This window comes from Geospiza fortis, unplaced genomic scaffold, assembly GCF_000277835.1.
Source record: "Geospiza fortis unplaced genomic scaffold, GeoFor_1.0 scaffold23, whole genome shotgun sequence".
Lineage (NCBI taxonomy): Eukaryota > Metazoa > Chordata > Aves > Passeriformes > Thraupidae > Geospiza > Geospiza fortis.
The window spans coordinates 6,238,650-6,246,619 of NW_005054303.1; positions in this window are offsets into that span (position 1 = coordinate 6,238,650).

Genomic DNA, 7,970 nt, shown 5'->3' on the forward strand with positions numbered 1-7,970 from the left:
TAGAAATGCCCTTCTTATAAATAAAGAACTTCCTGAGGTCTATAAAAGATGCAAAGCTATATTTTAGCAGCAATACCATTGGAAATAACTTCTCTTTCTGCAGGGAAAGATGCAGATTGCCACCTTCTCTCTCCCTAGCCACTGAAATGGGAGGCCCAGCTAATGAAAAATAGTTCTGTTCTCAGCTGAGTTGACAGAGTTACCACAGTATGGACTGGGAGTAACTCCAAGAAAGTGAGTGCAAATACCACAGCTTTCCACTTTGGACCTCAGACCAGAATAAGATCAGAGTTTCCTGATACCTGGGGAAGCTGGAGGAGGGAGGGATACTGGGTTTTAGCTTTATGACTGTGTAGTATCTTAAACAGCCCAGGAGAGGTTTGGAGCTTCTTTCCGCTCTGGATTGTGTTGGTGTCAGACCGCAGCAATGGCACAAAGACAAATTAGCATTCCCTAGGTAAGAATGAGGCCAAAGAAGAATTTGCTTTTTGTGGCTTTTCATTCAGTGCAAAGATGACATAAGATTTTGTGCATTTTAAGTTGCATCTGTCTGCAACAGAGGAGCATTTAATTCAGCATGTGAAAGCGTTTTTCTTAGCAGCTGGAGCAGACACTGAGGACTGAACTCAGGAAAATAGCACAGGATCAGAAAAAGGCTCTTATCTCTCTGGGATACAAACTAGGAAGGATGAAAAAGAGAAGGACCTGGGAACTGCTGTGGTGTGACCCAGGGAATGGTGAAGTCCCATTGGCTCAGCTCCCTAAGGCTCCTGAGAGTTCAGCTATTCTGTTGGAGGCTGAAAACAGCAGCTCCTTGTCCTCAAACCCACTGACAACATTTGCCTGCTATTATTAAAGTGAGAGGGTTGTCCTTAGAATATTCTGGGGCTCCCTCAGCTCCATCTGCTAAAATTACAAGAGTGTCTGGGCTTGCCTGCAGTTTGACAACAGGTTCTGTTCTATTATTATCTGTTCTTACGAGCAAATAAATGCAAAATTCATTTTGATTTGAAAAGAATCCTTGTTTTCTACACTGGCAGCAGATTACTAAATTTGTCCTGTAAGCTGAGCTCTCCTTAAATCTGCTGCTGCTCCAAGGGTTCTTTGGGGGGCTGCAGCCTAAGGAACCTTTCTGAGTTTCAAGGGCAGCTAGACAAAGTGTCAGCCCCTCTGCCCATTTGTCAGCAGGGAGATGCCTGTGACTGAGACACATCCCATGGCCACAGCAGATCACCCCTGCTGAGAGAAGGAGCTCATTTATTTACTGAGGAAAATCTTCCAGCCAGTTTTGTTGGGCTTACTCCTTTCCAATCATCTGAAGGCTCCAAGGGAATTTTTCTAATACTTCTAGCTCAGACCTTTGCAGAATCTTAGCTGGTATTTCACCACTTCCAACACAGCATCTGGAAGAGCAGGAAGGGCTCCTGCTCTGGGGGACATGGCTCTTGTGTGGGTTGGTGCCAACAGAACTTGGCTCTTATCCCCCAGTACCTCTGCAGTGGGATTGTAGAAGACTATATACAATAATTGAAGACACAGTATCCAACAAGTGGACCCAAAAATCTGAACAGTCCCTCCTGATTAAGAAACTCAAAGTAGTTCCCTTAGCAGGCCAGCTCTCTTCCCAATGTTGCACACGAAAGACTCACAGCTCCTGAGTCATTGCTGCCTCATGCTAATCATTGGAACTGGGTTCTTTCTAGCTCTTGTTAATTACTGTCTAGCTTATATATAACCCTCTCATATTGCAATCACAGAGATAGTAAAGATTATGCAAATGCTGATTAGGGTGTAATGCGCCTTGCAGAGCATTCATCATAACCAGTTAAGAAGGGAGAAGAAGGGAAGCTTGATTCATAGGGGCTAGGCTGAAATTGTCCTGAGAGCACTTGGATTTTACTTTTTTTACTTGAAAAGTGAGCATATTTGATATAGAGAATGCTGGAACTCAACAAGGAAAATATTTGAATATAATCATGCTTCCCTGAAGATCCATTTAAACTAGATACCTGCCCTTGGGTTTTAACAATGCAGTATGTGGGGGTTGCTAAGACAGCCAGTTGTTTTCAACCCAAGACAGCCACTCTCTTCCCAATACCACCTGGAGCACTTTTAGTCACTTGGTTCATATGCACAGGTTGGAAACCTCCCCAACCCCTGTGGTAAAAAATTATAGATGAAAGTGAAATCATTCTAAATATCACCCAGTGAATATGCTGATGTCTCCTAACTCTCAAGACCCAGGTGGATAAACAGAATCCAGCTCAGAGGTGTCTTCAGACCAACAGCTGGATAATTATTGCTTCTCTAGTTACCTCATTTTATGCATGCTGTCATGAGACAGAATGAATGGTACCTGGGAAACTGTAAATCTGAATTACCATTTTCCTATTCAAGGTGAGAAAATTGCTAAAAACAGTGGGGAAAACTGTGGAGTCACTAGAAGCAGATCAACAAGGGACTACAGGCTTTGAGGTAAAAGCCAGAGAAGGACTTTCTGCTGTCCTACAGGCGTGCACATCTTGAATACCACAGTGTGGATCCACTAGAGGGCTGGATGGATGCTAAGACAAAGGAAACCACTGTGACAAGGGAAGTGTTTTCCTCCAGGCTTCTAGAACAACTGCTCTTTATATGGTGATTATCCTCACTGGATACTCTTCAGGAATCTGCCAGGGCAGCAAACACAGAGGTTCCATCCTGTGTAATCTCTTCAGTACTGAAGTCTGGCTGGTCTGCCTGTGTCAGGCTGAATGTGAATTCAGGACAGAGTACTTCAGGCTTTGGAAATGCACCTTTTATAGGCAGTTTACTTACAACAAAAGAACATCCAGAGGCTCAAACAACCTTCCAGAATACTCTAAAATATCCCTTTAGAACTGCCTAGAGCATTGTCAATAAAAGGGAGGGTGAAAAATCCTCTCAGACCCGTTCTGATGCTCTGACAGCACTGGGAGTAAGGCACAGAGCTAAGCTGGCAGCCAGGAAAATTATGATACAGTGACCACTTCCCAATCATCTCAAATGCTCAAATTATTCCTAAGCCTGATTCTCACAGGTTGTTTGGTGTTCCCATGACTACATGCAGAAAAGGTGAAAGCAGAAGTAGTTACATCACTCTGAAGAAAGAGCTACTATTGATTACTGAAGAAGAGCCTGTAACAATTTCTACAGTAATGAAAGACTCTCAGAAAATATACCAACCTGGTCTTTCTGACAATGTTAGGTAAGGCTTTTTCTCTGGTATGATTAGATTCTGAGATTCTTGATGGACAAAAGATCCTAGGAATATCAGGATAACCTAAAGATGTTTCATCCAGAAGATGAGGGCATCTGAATAAATCAATACAGCTGTTATATTCATGTCAGCCTTTTACTTTGCCAGCTTTCAACAGAATCCTTGCAGTTGCTAGTTACAAACTAGCATAATAACTGACACTTTATGTCTGGAGAAATCTTTTGGACCAAATCCTTCTTCCTGATAAAGCTTCTTTGTGCTGCTCTGAAGGCACAAAGCAGCCTTTAAGATGCCTTTATCAGTTATATTCAGATTCAGCTGTCACAGGGAAATCTCCATATGGTGGAGAGCTGATCTTGCTGAGTTTGCACTCTTCCCACCACAGCTCTGATTTTGCAGCCATACTGAGAGGCAGAGGCATGGCTGAGGCATTGCTGTGCCCTAGTAACTCCCTGCTGTGGAGCTGTATCTTGTCTCTTTTTCCAGGCACAGCTTTGAGTTCACATGAACCACTTTGGCCTCTTTGGGAACCCACTGACATGCCCTCCAAAAGTTCATTTCACTCCAAAGTCAGTTTGGCATGGGTACAATGGTAGTCTTGATTATAGGGGAGCCTGGGGACCTCAATATATTTTTAATAGTCTCAACAGGAAAGCCCTAAGATTACTAAGACACAATTGTGTTATGCCATACTAATATTCCTTGTCAAGTAGCTCTATAAGTTGACTTGGGAATTAAAATTAACTTGAAAGAAAAGAAAAGAAAAATGTTACATAGCAAATGCAGAAAGGCATCTATAACTTACTTCTGGAAGAGTTGGGAAATGTTTCACCTTAAATGCTTGTCATCTGGAAAACCATCACTTTTTAGGAAATTAAAGTAGAAAATCATAGCTTGGGCTGGGGGAATTTTTTTCCCCTAAACAAATGGGCTATCACATTAGACATTATTGCTTAGTAGCAGTTGAAATAAACCCTAGGGAACCCCCATCTCATGTATGGGATGCAACAAATGGATGTGTAGTGCCACAATACAGGTCCTCATGGGCATTGCTTCAGCAATAAGAAAAGAATATAAATGTAATGATTTTATTATTCTGTTAATAAGCATCTTCAGTCCAGAGCAAAGAATGAGGAAGCTGCAAGTCAAGAAACTGCCTCAGTGCCAGAAATGTAGAAACTCCTGCTCCTGCTAAGTGTTGCTCAGATCCACAATAGGTATTGATTAGAAAAAAAGTCATAACCACCTTCTGCAGAAACTGTGGAGAAGCCATGTGAAGCACACAAACCACGACATTTAAGAGTTAGCATTCCATACAGAAGCAGTGCCAAATTGCACCTGAAACAGCAGGGTTAATAAGGATGCACTGTACCATTCCAAATTACAAATGTTCAGCTGAATGACTGTTAATTGCAATAAGCAAATTCACACAAGAAACAATGGATTGCTGCCCTCTTTCCCTCTCTCAGGTTTGCTTCCAGAATTAAAAATAACCTGTTGATGCCACCTCTGGGAAGAAGGACTGGGAATGATCCCCCTTCTACAAACATATAATGGCCATTTTGTTTAGGAGATCTCAGAGCAATAACTTTTCTGCATCCCCACTCATCAAGAGTCACCAAACCCTTTTTGGTAAGAGGTAATAAAATTAAGTACTGCAGTAATAAAAAAGGTGAAACCTCTCAAGCACAATATCAGAGAGGACTATAACCAGTACCCATGCAACAAGATATTTACCAAATAGATCTCCCAGAAGATTCTGAGAAGGTGGCAAGGGGAACACAAGGCAGTTCTTTGCCAGGCTCACCTGAGGGAAAAGGTTTTGTGGTGACACAAATCTGGCAATCACAGTATAACTGTGAGCAAGATCCACCACAAACCACCTGATGACTTAATGTCACCAACCTTTTCTGCATCCTGTCTCTGACTAATTTCCAGTGCCTCAGAGGCAGTTGAAAAAAAACCTCACAAGCCAAATGTAGATGGGGCAGAGGACCATAAGTAGGCCTGGAACTCAGGAATGATTACTGCACAATGTCAAAGGTCAGCAGCTCAGCTGCTTCAGATCCCCTTTGGACATAACAAAGCATCATGCCCTGATAGAAAACCAGGTAGGTGTTTGTTCCTGAAGTTTGTTTGCTCTTGGAATGGTTAGAAAGCTTTTCAATCTAAGTATACTCATGACCAATTTATGACCATGCATCACTGTTTTAACATTAATTTAAATGATACTCTTTCCTTGATATTTACTGCCTGAATCACACTATTTTGGCTTAATTTGGCTAGTTGAGGAAGCTAAGTTTGCTTGCTTGCAGCTCCCATTCAAGAATAGATACTCTGCTCCTTGTCACCCCAGTATTCCTCTTCTGCACCTGTGGCAACCTGAGTCAATCTTTTCTGATCCTAAGTCACCAGAACTGGACACAATTTTCCAAGCAAGGTTCCTCAGCTCTACTGTGTAAAGCCTTATTAATACTTCCCTCTCTCTACTAAAAATACCATGCTTTGTGCATCATAGACTCAAGTGAGTCTTTTCCATAGCCATTCTGCTGGCAGCTCACAGTCATTTTTCATGGAGGAACTCACCCCCATAGCAAGGTCAGAGCAGCAGACCCAAGGCTACCAGCATCACCACCCTCCTTCTTTCAACTATCCTGTTTTAGGCACAGGGTATTGCTTCTAGCCTTTTTAACCTTGAATGAATGCTTGCTTTGGCAATTGTTATTTGCTGCTTCTCCTGATATCTCTAAGTAAAAATCATCATTGGGTCCATCCATCATGTCAGCCTCAGGAATTTTCCCCATTCCTCTAAGCTTGCTGTTCTGCAATTCCAAGTCTTAGCCAAATATCTGCATTTGTCCCTCTTGCAGTTTAACTTCAGCTGGATTAGTTTGTGATCACTCAGTTCATGATCAGTTTCAACACTCTGGCCTTCTACAAGGTCCTTGCTGCTTATTAATACCAGTCCTAAAATAGCATCCTCTCTCATGGACTGTTTGCCTGAGAAATCGAGTTTCTACAACACTCCAGAACATTTAAGCCCTACCAGTTCCCAGTGGTACCTTCCAGTCTGTAGCTGAGAAATTAGTTTCCCATAATCACATGCCATTTGCTCTTCCATGCCTTCCAAATAGTTTTTGGAGATAAGTATCCCTGTCCAAGTTTGTAAGGGATTATCACTATTCTCTCAGTGGATTTTTTAAATTCTTTCCTCTCAGGTGATTTTCCAATGTAATGCACTATTATTTTACTTCTTCAAACAATTTACTAAAATACAGAGCTACTCCATGGTCTTTACTATAATTTCTGGTGTTTTAAGTAGCTACCCTTTCAACAACTATATTTTAAATAATACTGCCAAGCAGAAGTGTTCAGCATATCACAGCAGCCTTGAGACAACACTTTAAGCCCCAGAGGAAACATTGCTTATAACACAGAATTCCAAACCAATTAAAGACTAAACAGTGGTGACATATCTTGCTGTAATAATTGTATTAGAAATCTCTAAAATTTTGGAGTTGCAATATGGAAAAAGAAAAAAAAAACCACCAAAGCAATTGAAATGCTAGGTATTTCATCAAATCATCACTTTATCCCTTCGTCAACAGACATTTTTTCAAACGTGGAGAGGCTTCTGACATCTTTAAATGGTATAAGATTTTGTTTCCTCTCTTTGGGGAAGAATACATCAGCATAGCTGCTAGAGCTACAGGCAATGGAATGCTATTATGTTTTCTCCATTTTTTCTTTTTTTTTTAGGGCAAAACGAGAGGACACATATACAACAGCAAAAAGAGTGGCAAAGGAGAAAATTGCAGGTTTGTCTCTGATAGAAACTTATTTGCAGCCCTGCTTCTGGAGAAATCCTGGCTTGGTGCACAATCCTTTCTGCTGGTCCAGAGCCAAGCAGTCTTGAACAAGTGATGAGAACATGTAAGACATCCGTCTGAGACTGTCTTTCTGATGGCAGGTTCACGGCATCGTTTCAAAAGCCGCAGTTGTCTTGACAGCTAAGCCAGGCTTTGACTGGGGACAGCAGCAAAGGCGGGAGAGAGGGGGAAAGAGAGAAAGCACAGAAGTGGGATGAGGAGAAAAACAGCGCACAGGAGGGAATTAGCAGTGCGGCCAGGCTTCGTGATTTAGCGGCTGGTGAGGACAGTGCCGGAGCTGGAGATGTTTAGGTTTGCAGGGCAGCGTGGCGTGGGCGGCACGGAGAGCCGGGGGAGATGAACAGCGAGGAGGGTCAGGATGGATTTCGGGACGCGCGGAGATGCTGCAAGCGGCAACTATGACGCAAAGCTTGTCCGTTCAGGATCACGCATCCAACTGTTCCTCCCTAGTGATCCCTCGATAAACAACGTCCAAAAAGGACGGTGACCTCATCCCACTGAAATTAGCCAAACACCACACATTTCTCCGTGTTCAGCTCTGCACATTCCTCACAGCTGCGGCTCTCCCGGCTGCCAGCCCCCCCCATCGCTGCACCCAGGGCTCCGAAGGCCCCTGTGGGGCAACTCCTCCAGCCCACCATGGACCAAGGGTCCGGCTAAGCCCCCATCCCCAGCTCCGGCTGGGCATTCCCGGCTCCGGCTGAGCCCCCGCGCCGCTTCTGCGCCAGAGCCGCTCTCCCCCTCCCTCCTTTCCCTCCCTCCCTGCCCGCAGCCCGGTGAGGCGGCGGGAACACGACACGCCACGACAGCCAACGATGCCCCGTGTAAAAACGTGACCGCCG